The sequence below is a fragment of the Lactuca virosa genome, chromosome 3 (genome assembly GCF_052849685.1).
Source record: "Lactuca virosa cultivar CGN04683 chromosome 3, Lactuca_virosa_CGN04683_v6, whole genome shotgun sequence".
NCBI classification, from domain to species: Eukaryota; Viridiplantae; Streptophyta; class Magnoliopsida; order Asterales; family Asteraceae; genus Lactuca; species Lactuca virosa.
This window is the reverse complement of record NC_136428.1, coordinates 137557566-137570197: the sequence shown is the minus strand read 5'-3', so window position 1 is coordinate 137570197 and position 12632 is coordinate 137557566. Positions and strand designations below refer to the sequence as shown.

The window sequence follows — 12632 nt, the reverse complement described above, 5'->3', positions numbered from 1 at the left end:
GACTATTTCTAAATCTCTACACACACCTAACAGATCGGCCTTTACAATGGTATAGTAAAATAATGGAAATTCTATAATGATAATCCTTCCAACCTGTTAATAAACCTGAGAATACATGCATTAAGATACGTCAAAAAATTTGTTGGTGAGTTCTACATGTTTTGACACGAAGTACTTTTATAACCAATATTGTTTTATAAAATTTATCTGGTGACCCAGTTCTATAAATACATACCTTTCTATCAAAAGTATAAAAATAAATGATTCGTAAAATTGTATTCGGACATACCAGAAATATCGTTTGTTTAAATCCAAAAGTACAAAATTTGGTGAATATATAAGTAAATCAAACTTATATCAAATTTTTATAGTTCTCATGACCAAAATGCATTTTTATATAAAGATTTTGAATACCAAATTATATAAAAATAAGGCATGTTACCCTTTCGAAAACATAAGATAACCAACTTTACTCTTGGAGTGTCATACAAGAATGATATAGTTTATATGTAAAACTCATAGATTTTGAGATTATAAAATCTTGTAAGGTTGTATCGTAGTAGTTATTAAGTATTATCTTACTTAATTTATGAGCCGACAGTTAAACAGTGGTGAAAACTCCTCCAAAAACATTGTGTTTTCGTATAAAAATAAAGGGTTTATTTAAATAACTTTTTTAATGTAAGTTAATAAACTGTGTCCAGTCATGTTATGATATTAATTAAGTGTTATATGACTTAATTTCTAGTATTGACACTTATCTTTTTGAGTCACAAGTTATCCCACTACATACTGTCTCTTTTAACTAGTATAAGTAGACAAAATATCCGTACATATCCTATTTCAATCTTTATGGTAATAGAAATACATCCGGGGTCTAAAATGAGTTCATAACAGAACTGTGACAAGCACCTCTACACCAACACTTGGAAATTTGAGTGCTGAAGTCCACGCCAACGTTTGTTTACTATCATGGACTTTATAGTTTAGGAACGTCAACGCTCGTTTAGACTTGTTAGACGATGGTTGTAGCTAGCAACCGATGGCGGGATGTCAACCTATATAAGTCTATAATACTGATTAACGATTATGACACAGAAGAATTTCTGCTAAGATGTATGGTCTTATTGTTGTTACAAGGTAGCCCATATAGCTTAGGAACTGATCCTAACTCATATTGATTTAGAAATGAACGTAGCTTCTACAGAGAGTCCCGAGAGTGTTGGATCCTAACAATGAGTCTGGGCGTCCTAATCCTAAACTCTCCATTATAAGTTTATCGAACACCTATAATTCTTTGATGTTTAGGAGCAAGTATTGATTAAGGTCTTATGGTATTTGACATTCGGAAGACTTAACGTATTTCCAAATCCTATCGCCTGTTATGATGAGATTTGGGCAGCATAACGGCTGTTTTTATAATATTTTTAGGTTTCAACCAACGTGAAACCAATAATTCCCATAATATTCAATAAGTGGCATAACTAATACGATATATAATTTATTTGGTAACGATTCTTACAATTTGATAATCAATTATGTCATCATATATGACGAATTTCATATTACAGTTAAAATGATTTATATTTTTATAATAATTATAAAAATAAAATATATTGTTTTATTTAAAATCATTTATACATGATGATTGAGAGTATAATAATAATAATAATAATAATAATTGACTTTTGTTATATTTTCAGTTAGTTATTATGTATTTGTTCAATCTTCGTTTATCAACCGTTTAAGGTAATATACATTTCTTTTGTACATAATTATTTTGAATATCATATTTGGTTATATGTATAATGTCTTTTCATGCTTTCTCAACATATTTGTGCATATATATGACAAGTATTACAATTTATGATTCCTCAAATAACTTATATCTTTATAGTAATTTACTTAAAATCTTGTGATTTTTATTAATATTATTTAATATGTCACAACAAGGTGTAATTATGTCATTTATAGTATTCAACTATAATTTATATGATTTATTGATGATTTGTACATTTTAGATTGTTATTTCATAAACTTTTGACAATAATAAAGTATGATGCTATTTTGTGTATAAAATGTTAAAGTCATCAATACTTTAGTAGACACGCATGTGTTCACCCCCAAATATGAAAACCGTAAAAGAGGGGCTACAAAAACTCACCCTTGAAGCGTGAGTTCGATTTGATCGGAGTCGTTTCATTTTTGTGAAGCTTCACGTGAGAAACCGCATCTTGACGCCTTTTGCGCTAAAACAAACCCTGAGACTATATTTGTATTATTTTAAACTAAAGAAACTGTTTTTGTAATGATATAAATCGAAAGGGTTATTTAGTCACTTAACTAACCAAAAAGGGGCTATTTTGGTAATAACTTAATAAATGGAGGGCTATTGATTCATGTTTAGGTATAATAAGGACTGTTTGGTGATATTTTAAATCATTTGGGATAGTTTTGAAATGATTTAAATTAAGAAGGGATTGATCTGGTTTAAATATTCATTGAAGGTACTGATTTGATTAATAGCTTCAACTGGAGGGTTAATTGTGTTCATTTAAAAAAAATGAGTGGGAAAAGAGGTCTGTGAGTCCTTGGATGGATCGAAGGAGAAGAATGAACGAAGGAAGGAAACAAAAGCAGCAAGGTTAGAGGCATCGACGGTGTTCGATCAAGACAAGAAGGAAGGGGGAAAGGGGGAAGCCAATTTCCAGTGACCCTTCGTATATTTTCCTTCATCTTCACTGGCAAAGAATACAAAAAGGGAACATCAACAGGTCGATGGGAAGGGCAAGAATAGAGTGAAGATAACCAGAGGTGCTCCAGAAGCTTCTCGCCACCTCTTCTTTTATGATCCGTGAAACATCCCAAAAATATGACCCGGAAATTTCATTTATTTTATTATAAAAACCCATATCCAATCAGTATGAAAATAGAAATCATGTCTCATGTATCTCAAACATAATAATAGATCGACTGAATAAACATGTGATAAAATATCAGAGTGAAAATCCCAGGCTAATAACTGCGGTGTGTGCCATGGGATCATCCCGAGCCCTTCCCCTTGCTACTAGAGGTACCTGAAACCAAAAACTGAAACTGTAAGCACTAAGCTTAGTGAGCTCCCCCAATCTACCACATACCATGCAAACACATAAACATATACTGGGCCCCACCCACTGTATCGGGCCCCGCCCGACATCGGACTGAAGTCCGGAATATCTTGGTCCCCGCATACTGTATCGGGCCTCGCCCGGCATCGAACCAAAGTCCGGAATAACTTGGGCCCCGCCCACTGCATCGGGCCCCGCCCGACATCAGACGGGAGTCTGGAATAACTGAACATGGCATAACATATAACATAATCACATATACACAACATGCATGAATCACAAAGACATCAAGCATACATAACTACTTCTCGGGTCTGTCCCGGCATCGGACCGAAGTCCGGAATCACATAACTGCATCGGGCAAACCCCGGTACACTACACTACTAAACGGGCTGGTCTTGGTGCCTTAGACCCGTTCCTACTGAAAGGGAACTCACCTCATATGACTGACTGCTGACAACCTGAGTGAGGAATCCCTGACTGCTGCTTCGATGACTCTCCGGCTACAAATTTCCATAATACCCTTTAGTCAAAACTGATAACTCTTCATGGGGTAAATGACCAATTTACCCCTGGTCAAAGTCAAGGTCCTGGTTAGAGTCATACTTCCAGGTTGACTCTACTCGCCGAGTCCGCATAATGAGTCGCCGAGTCTTTAACTCAAAATCCCTATAACTGATGACTCGACTCGCCGAGTCATTCTATGACTCGCCGAGTCCCTCAACCTCCGAATCCTTGTCCTGCCCAGCTCACCGAGTCACCTCCTCTACTAAATGATTCAACTCACAACTCACGAACAGGGAAATTAGGGTTTGCGATCCGACTCGCCAACTCAGATGAGCAACTCGCCGAGTCCTTTGCATGCCATTACTATACAGTTGATCCTAATCAATTTCAGTGCATCCAATTCGTAGATCTGGACTTCTAGGGCTAGCATAAAACGTAAAGTTGCCAACTTTACGTGCATACATAGTGGTATGAAGCTAAAACATCAAACTAGGCTAGAAATGTAGACCTAAGGTTTGGATTAGGGCCTTGGTTGAATAAAGATGGCTACCTTGAGCTCCTAAAGCTCAACGGTGTTCAGATCCGAAGTCCATAACCCCAAAAGAGCTCCAATTTCGGGATTAGTCTTGGGAATGATCCAAAAGTGACAAAAACCAACATAGATGAAGATCTAGTAAGAAAATGACCAAGTTAAGGACTTGATTACCAGAAAGTGCAGCAAATGAGGTGTATCTCCTGGATCTACTTCTTCTCCTTTGAACCTTCTTCCTTCTTCAAGCTCCAAAATGCACAAATTCACTTCAAATTAGGCAAGGAACCACTCAAGCTCACCAATGGAGGGTTAGGGTTTCGAGGAGAACGTTCTGGAGGTGTTGGAGGCTGGGATGGGGGCTATAATGACGCTTAAATAGGGTACAAACCCTAAAGATTAGGGTTTCATCTAGCCTGGCCGACTCGCCGAGTCGGGGATATTGACTCGTCGATTCGCCCCACAAATCTCCACGTGCTGACCCGTATCTACTCGACGAGTTAGGGCTACTGACTCGTCGAGTAGCCTTTATGAAAAGGAAAAATATAATACTTAAAATCACGTACCAGGAACGGGGTGTTACAATTCTCCCCCACTTATCTTAAACTTCGTCCTCGAAGTCTGCTGTCTTTGTAAATAACTATGGGTAGTGCTTCCTCATCTCCTCCTCGGGCTCCCATGTCCACTACGACCCCTTTCGGTGCTGCCACTGCACTTTCACTAACATGACTCTTTTATTCCTCAGCTCCTTCGTTTTGCGGTCTAAAATCGTCACCGGTTTCTCGATGTAGTTCAGGCTGTCATCCACTAACCACTTCCACAACTGCTGAATCATCCACTAACCACTTCCACAACTGCGAGATAAGGAACGTGATGTGGATCTGACTGAGCTCTGCTAGAAGATCTAACTAGTAAGCAACCCGACCCACTCAGGCCAAAACCCTAAATGGACCAATGAACCTGGGGCCCAGCTTGCCCCGCTTCCGGAATCTGATAACACCCTTCCAGGGTGACACCTTCAGGAGGACCATATCGCCCACCTGAAACTCCAAGTCTGAACACCTCTTGTCGGCATAACTCTTTTGCCGACTCTGAGCAGTCTGGAGCCTGCTACGAACCTGCTGTATCAACTCCGTGGTCTTGAGTACCACCTCGGTACTCCCCATCACTCTCTGACTCACCTCGCCCCAACAAACGGGGGTCCTGCATTTCCTCCCATAAAGCATCTCAAAGGGAGGTTGGTCTATACTGGCGTGGTAACTGTTGTTATACAAAAATTCCGGTAATGGAATATAAGTATCCCAACTACCACCAAAATCCAGGAAACATGCCCGAAGCATGTCCTCGAGAGTCTGAATCGTCCTCTCACTCTAACCGTCTGTCTGAGGATGGAAAGTGGTGCTGAAATGAAGACGAGTATCCATCTCGTCGTGAAACTGCTTCCAAAATCTGGAAGTAAAACGGACATCTCGGTCTGACACCACCGAGACAGGCACCCCATGACGTGATACTATCTCTCGCACATAAATCTCAGCCAACCTCTCGACCGAGATGCTCTCCTGGATCAGTACGAAATGCGCGCTCTTGGTCAACCGATCCACGATGACCCAAATCGAATCAACCCCACGTTCGGTCCTGGGAAGCTTTGTAATGAAATCCATGGTGATATCCTACCATTTCCACACGGGGATGTCTAACGGCTGCATCTTGCCGTGGGGCCTCTGGTGCTCTGCCTTGACCTTTCTGTAGGTCAGGCATCTCTCAACGTACCAAGCCACGTCCCGCTTCATGCAGGGCCACCAGTAATTAGGTCGAAGATCTATGTACATCTTCGTCGCACCTGGATGAATGGAGAACCGAGACTTGTGGGCCTCATCCATCAATACCTGTCGTACTCCGCCCCAGTACGGTACCCAGACCCTCCCATGCAGGGTCAATAATCCTCGGCTGTCATAATCAAATGAAGCTACTCGGCCCACGATCCTCTCACACTTCTGTCGCTCCTCCTTCAGGCCCTCAACCTGTGCCTCCCTAATCTGCTCTAGCAATGGAGTCACCGCTGTCATCCTCAAACAGATGTCGCGGATCAGGGCCGCCACCACCTTGCGGCTTAGAGCATCAGCCACTACATTGGCCTTGCCTGGGTGATAAAGAATCTCGCAGTCAGAATCCTTTACCACATCTAACCACCGACGCTGCCTCATGTTCAAATTCGGCTGATCCATGAGGTACCTCAGACTCTTGTGATCCGTGTAAATGGTACATCGGACCCCATAGAGGTAATACCGCCAAATCTTGAGGGCGAACACCACATCCCCCAACTCCAAATAATGTGTCGGATAGTTAGCCTCGTGAGGCTTTAGCTGTCTCGAAGCGTAAGCTATCACATGGCCTCGCTGCATCAACACTGCTCCCATGCCTGTGATCGAAGCGTCACAGTAGACTACGAAATCATCTACTCCCTCTGGCAGGGTGAGAATCGAAGCCTCACACAATCGCTGCCTGGGCGTCTCGAAGGTCGTCTGCTGCTCAGGGGCCCAACGAAACACCACTGACTTCTTGGTCAGTCGGGTCAACGAAACTGCTATCTTGGAGAAATCCTAAATAAATCTCCTATAATACCCTGCCAGGCCCAGGAAACTCCGAATCTCAGATGGAGACCTCGGAACCTTGTAAGGGCTGATTTTGTTGTAATTATTCAAAGTATGTTTAGCACTCTTCGTATGAATTGTAATGTATTTTCCTAAGACGCTTTTATGCGAAGCGTTAGTGTCTATGTCTTAGGATATTTTTTGTACGCTTTCTGTTTCCTATAAATAGGAGACTTTACTAGAATTAGATAAGAGTTTTTACAGACCTGTCTTGTATTCTGCACACACTGAAAGCATAATAGAGCTGATCAGAAATCATATTTACATCGTGTGTCCAATCTCACATTCTTACTTTGATTTTAACTCTGATTGATTTCATACTCGGTTCTTTGATTCATCAATTGGTATCAGAGCAGGAATCATATCTGCGATCTGATTTTCACTTGATCAAAAAGTTTTTGAATCAACTTTTTGGTTCAAAAGTTTCCGCGCTTTTTGAAAGTGAAAGATTCATCTAGATCTTAGGTTGTGATTCGATTCTACATTTGAATTGTTGAATCGAGTGTTCATTCAGTAATTCCGATTTGATTCAACTAGTTTGTAATCAAATTCTCAAAGTTTCATCAAAATTCTCAAAATCATCTTCCGTACAACAATGGCGTCCTTCAATCTCAATTCCATGACTTCGTTTTCTCATCTGTTAGGATCATCGACCAAAATTCCGATGCTAATCCCTGAATACTATGATTAGTGGGCTGATCGTATGCAGGATTATCAGAATGGCCTGGATGAAGAATTATGGACATGTATTTCTGGAAATGTCAATCCTCCTGCAAGTGTTCAAGCTATTGGATAGTCTTCTTCAAACTCTGGTGTTGAGAACCAAATTGATCGCCTGAAGAAACTGGAGAGTAGGTGTATGAGGGAATTGCGTGGAGCATTGCCTCCGGTTGTGTACAACTACGTAAGGACTTGTACAACTGCTAAGGAGATCTGGAACAACTTGAAAGAAAATTTCCAAGGGAGTGAAAAGACGAAGATCAATTCAGTCAAACAGTGTTTGGTTGAGCTTAAAGACTTCAGACAAAAAGATGGTGAGACAATTGAAGTTTATTATGATCGACTGAACGAGATAATCTACCGTTGCAATCGATATGGAATCACCAGGACTTCAATGGAATTCAATCTCATCTTTGTGATGGGTCTTCGAAAGGAGTGGAGGAGTGTGATATGATGGTCAAAAATCAGCAAAGTTTTGATACATCATCACTCAATGATCTGTACAACCAGTTGAAAACTCACGAATGTGAGGTGATTGAAATGGCCGAAGTGTCAAAGCTGAGTATGGGAGGTCCATTGGCGCTTGTGTCCAAGATGTCTGAGAAAGAAGATGAAAGAGGTGTTTCGGATGAAGAAGAAGGATTCATCATGAATTCTAATGATGACGCTGTAGCTTTTTACTCTAATAATCATGTTAAGAAATTTTTCAAAAAGCCATTCAATCCGAAGGCTAAGGCAACTGATGTGAAGGGAAGTGCAGGGAGTAAAGCTGTGAGTGATGAGAAAAAGCAGGTTGAGAAGAAAGATTCGAAGGAATTTGATTGGAAGAATGAGAAGAAATTGAAAGGTGATGCTGGAGTGGATTGTCATTATTACAATGGTGCCAATCACCTTGCAAATGATTGTATGCTCAGGAAGAAGGATGAGAGGAAGAATAAAATAAAAGATGAGGCGTACTATGCTGAAAAGTTAGAGGAGGTTCGTGCGAAGACCAAAAATTTGTCGTTGGTAGCAAGGGATGAACAAGAAGAAGATGGTACCTACCAAATCTGATCATCTGGATCAGACGACGAAGAGATGAGGAATCCAACACATGGGGTGATATACGCGAAGTTGGACGAGGACTCAGATGAAGAGGAATACAAAGTGAAAGGGAGATGCTTCGTATCCAAGGCAGCTGACAAATCTTCGATGACTACAAAGGTACGTAATATTCTCGAATCTTTTAATATTCCTAAACATGCTTATGATGCTGAACTAATATCTTTTGATGAGACTGTTACTTATTTTGATTCAATTGTCGTATCTGCTAGCAATGAAGCCAACAAATTGTCTATGCAGTTAATAGAGACGAAAAAGAGATTAGACATGAAAATAAGGAAAGTTGATTGTTTAGAGTTACAAATAACAAACAGAATGTGTGATATGGATACTTTATCTTCTGAAGTAAAACTTTTGCTTGCACAAAGAAACATATACTGCAATTCTGCTAAGAGATTATATGTGTCACACCCCAAAACCGGAACGGCGGAAACGTTCGGGGGCGGAGGACGTCATGTGCAGTATCATAACAATGCAAAATAGTAAACAAGCAACAACATCATCCATTGCATTAATAGTAAATTTTAATACATGTGTGTTCTTTGATAGTATTAAGACACCAAAAATGAATATCAAAATAAAAGACGAGTCTTGACTGCTCCGTCTTCTCAAAACCTGCCATCGGTACCTGTCTACTGATGACCTGAGAATACAAGTTATTTTGAAAGCGTAGATCAGCATTTAAGCTGGTGAGTTCATAAGTATTTAGTGTCAATGTTTGTATAAGTTTGAAGAAAATGTTTGTATATGTTTAATGTAAATGTTTGTATATGTTCAATGTAAATGTTTGTATATGTTTGAAAACCCTAGAAAATCCTATATTTTCTACTAGTATATATAAAAAGTAGTCTTCTACCAAGACCCGACTATTTTGTATGTGTGTTCTTTGTAAAAGAGTATCTTTCCCAAGTTGACTACTATTACCAAAATATAGTTTTATATTACCCTTTATGTGAGAAGATCACAATTTGAATATAATGGGAAAACTGTAAGTGTTTACTGCAGTATTATTTGTATTAATCACTGTAGTAATAACTACCTCAAAACCAATGGTTAAATAAGGTAAAATGTGATATGGTTGTTACCATGCTAAACCGACTATAACACGACGATGAAAGACGTCGGAAGAAATGACATTTGGCACCTGTAGACTTGCAAGTTCCACTGTAGCGAACAACAAAGGTGTAGGATAGTCAAACCAGTATAGATCTATACGCAAACTCACGCTCTCCCTCCAGGAGATTATGGTTACAAAACGCGACACAACGAAATGATCGTTGTGTCATGAAGTAGTATCTCACATTATGTTATCTCTGAATCTTGTTCTAGTATACTTGTTATAGTAATATTATTCTATGTATAGTATTCATTGAAGAGTATTCTCTATATATGATAGTATTCTCTGTGTGTACTTGTATATGATAGTATTCTCTGTGTGTACTTGTATATGATAGTATTCTCTGTATGTACTTGTATATGATAGTATTCTCCTAAACTATACCTATTATAGTTTACTAGTAATTTATGTATATGAATAGATGAATGTATACCTTTGCTACCCAAAGGTACTGAACTGATTGAATAGAACTTTTATGTCTACATATGTATACATGATATATAACTAATATTTAGACGACATTCAAACAAATAACCGATACCCTAAAGCCACATCCAAACAAGGAAAAGGAATTAAAGCGAGTTATCAGTCCTAAGCCCTTTAAACATTACTTACATAACTATACATATATAGGCATGCATTTGACAATATATAAGTTTAAAAGAAGTTTTGTAAAACATTTGAAGAGTTTAATAATAAATGTCACACCCCCAAACCAAGGATGGCGGAAACGTCCGGGGGTGGAGGACTTCATGTATAGTATCATAACAACAATTGTAATAGTAATTCAAGCAAACACAACCAACATATATATAATTGAAAAAGTTACATCATTGTATGAATTACATGTTTACGAATCAATTACAATATGTTGACAAAATATGAAATAGTAGACGCCTTAGCGTCCCATCCTCAAAAGCACTTGATTACCTGTTTAATGATTTCCTGAGAATACAAGTTGTTTGAAAAAGTGTCAACACAAAGGTTGGTGAGTTCATAAGCTTTTGTTTGGTATTATTAAAAGCCTTTCTTTTGTAAAAGTAGTATTTGTGTTAGAAAATCCAATATTTTCCTTAATGTGTAAATGTAGTCTTAAAACCCAAAGACCGAAATGTACAAGTAATTTGTCATATTTATAGTAAAACAATGCAAGTTTAAATCGACATAAACTCGTTAAATTTTAATGAAGTTCCCGTAAATTCCAATGTTTATTAATACTTTATGTGAGTTTATTATAACCATACTATGACCAAGGTTGCCTAAAACGACGTTCTTCAGGCGTCGGAAATGTTATGACATTTGTCACCCCAGACCTATCGGTCTAACTGTTGCATGCAGTTTAGGTGTGGGTTTGTCAAACCCAATATAGATCTATACACAAGTATCACGCTCTCCCTCAAGGAGACTCTGGTTACAATACAGGACTTAATGGTAATTTGAAGTAAATGTCTCACAAAGTCATTAACGGAATTACGTGTTATGAAAACTTGGTACCGTATGGCCGTACCTTGCTTAATGAAAATATCCTTTGTATAAATGTACCCTTTTTAAATGTATGTGTTATGTAATGTATCATAAACTATACCTATTATAGTTTATCAACCAAGGGTAGTACGTAGTAATGTATGCAAACTATATTCAAAATAGTTTATTAAATGTTTGAATGTATCGGTTGTACTTTGATTATAATCACTTGTTATTCTTTATATTTTATATGTCCAAATCCATTTGTAAACTGATGTGTGTCTAAATATTAAGATAAAATGTCATATATTGCAATAACATATAATCACATAAAGATATACACCTTGCTCAACATGTTACAAGGTGAAATGAAATTAACAGCAACTTTTCGTTGAATACAGTTTCTGTTACTGTTCTTAGAAAATTTATAGAAAAATCATCAAAGCTCTAAATCCAAATCCGCAAATTTTGAGAGTTTGGAATATGAGTCTAGTTTGTTCGTAAATTTTATCATGATTTTTAGTGATCTCTAACAGAGGTGAAAATGTTCATAATCACAGACTGGTCCGGGTTTGCCTCTCAAATGACAGGCAGTTTTGTAAAAATCACCATAAATTGTAGAAAAATCATATGGAGATGTGCAAGTAGCCATTTTAAAGCTAAGAGTTTGAACTACTTGCACCTGGAACAGTTTTGAAAACTAAAATATTTAAGTTGACCAAAACAGTCCGTGATTAAAGTCCATCTTTTCTGATGTAATCTATTAGAAAAAGTTTAATTGTGTTCTTGATGATTTTACTTGTATTCCCCCCTTAAAACTTAAGAAAAACATGTAAATGTAGGGGTATGAACTCACCTTATGTGGTTTCAGTAGATGAAAGGGAGAGAGAGAGGAAGTGTTCAACCCAAGAACACTAAGAAGATGTCTTGATGATTCGAGAATCTAACACCGAATAAGATTGAACTTGTGTAAGATATCAATGATTTGAGTAGAATGGAGTTTAATAATTATGTGAATGATGAAGATACTTACTAATTGAAGAAAGAAATCCCTGGAGAAAGCCTTGAAGTTCTTGAAGTTGAGAGAAAAGATGAGAGAATTTTGGAGAGTGTTCTTGGTTGCTAAGTGTAGAATGAAAGAATTTTATGGAGAATGAGGAGAGAGGATCAATCCTCCAGCTCTTAGAACGTGGGAAGAGCTGGAGATTGGGTGTAAAGGTCCACTAAGGAGACAAGGGGTAGTGGGAAAGAGTGGCTAATCATAGAGTGAGGTGGTGGTGGTTTGCTTTTGCCATAAATTAAGGAAAAGCAAATATTCCCTCAATAATTAGTTCAACCACTAATTCTTTTAATATATTTTATAAAAACCCTGGAGATTTATATATTTTGGGGCCTTAGTTCATAAAATAAAGTTTTGGGTGAAAATCCCACGT

The 12632-nt window shown here is 38.0% G+C and overlaps 1 long non-coding RNA gene across 1 annotated transcript; it reads right to left on the bottom strand.

Annotated features, from left to right (window-relative positions):
* Positions 1-10607: 10607 nt before the first annotated feature.
* On the bottom strand, positions 10608-12289 carry LOC145165524 (uncharacterized). Its single transcript, XR_013740098.1, has 3 exons — positions 12233-12289; positions 12056-12142; positions 10608-10680 (listed from the first exon to the last, which is right to left on the bottom strand). It is a non-coding gene; the product is annotated as an uncharacterized LOC145165524 (long non-coding RNA).
* Between the last annotated feature and the right edge of the window lie 343 nt (positions 12290-12632).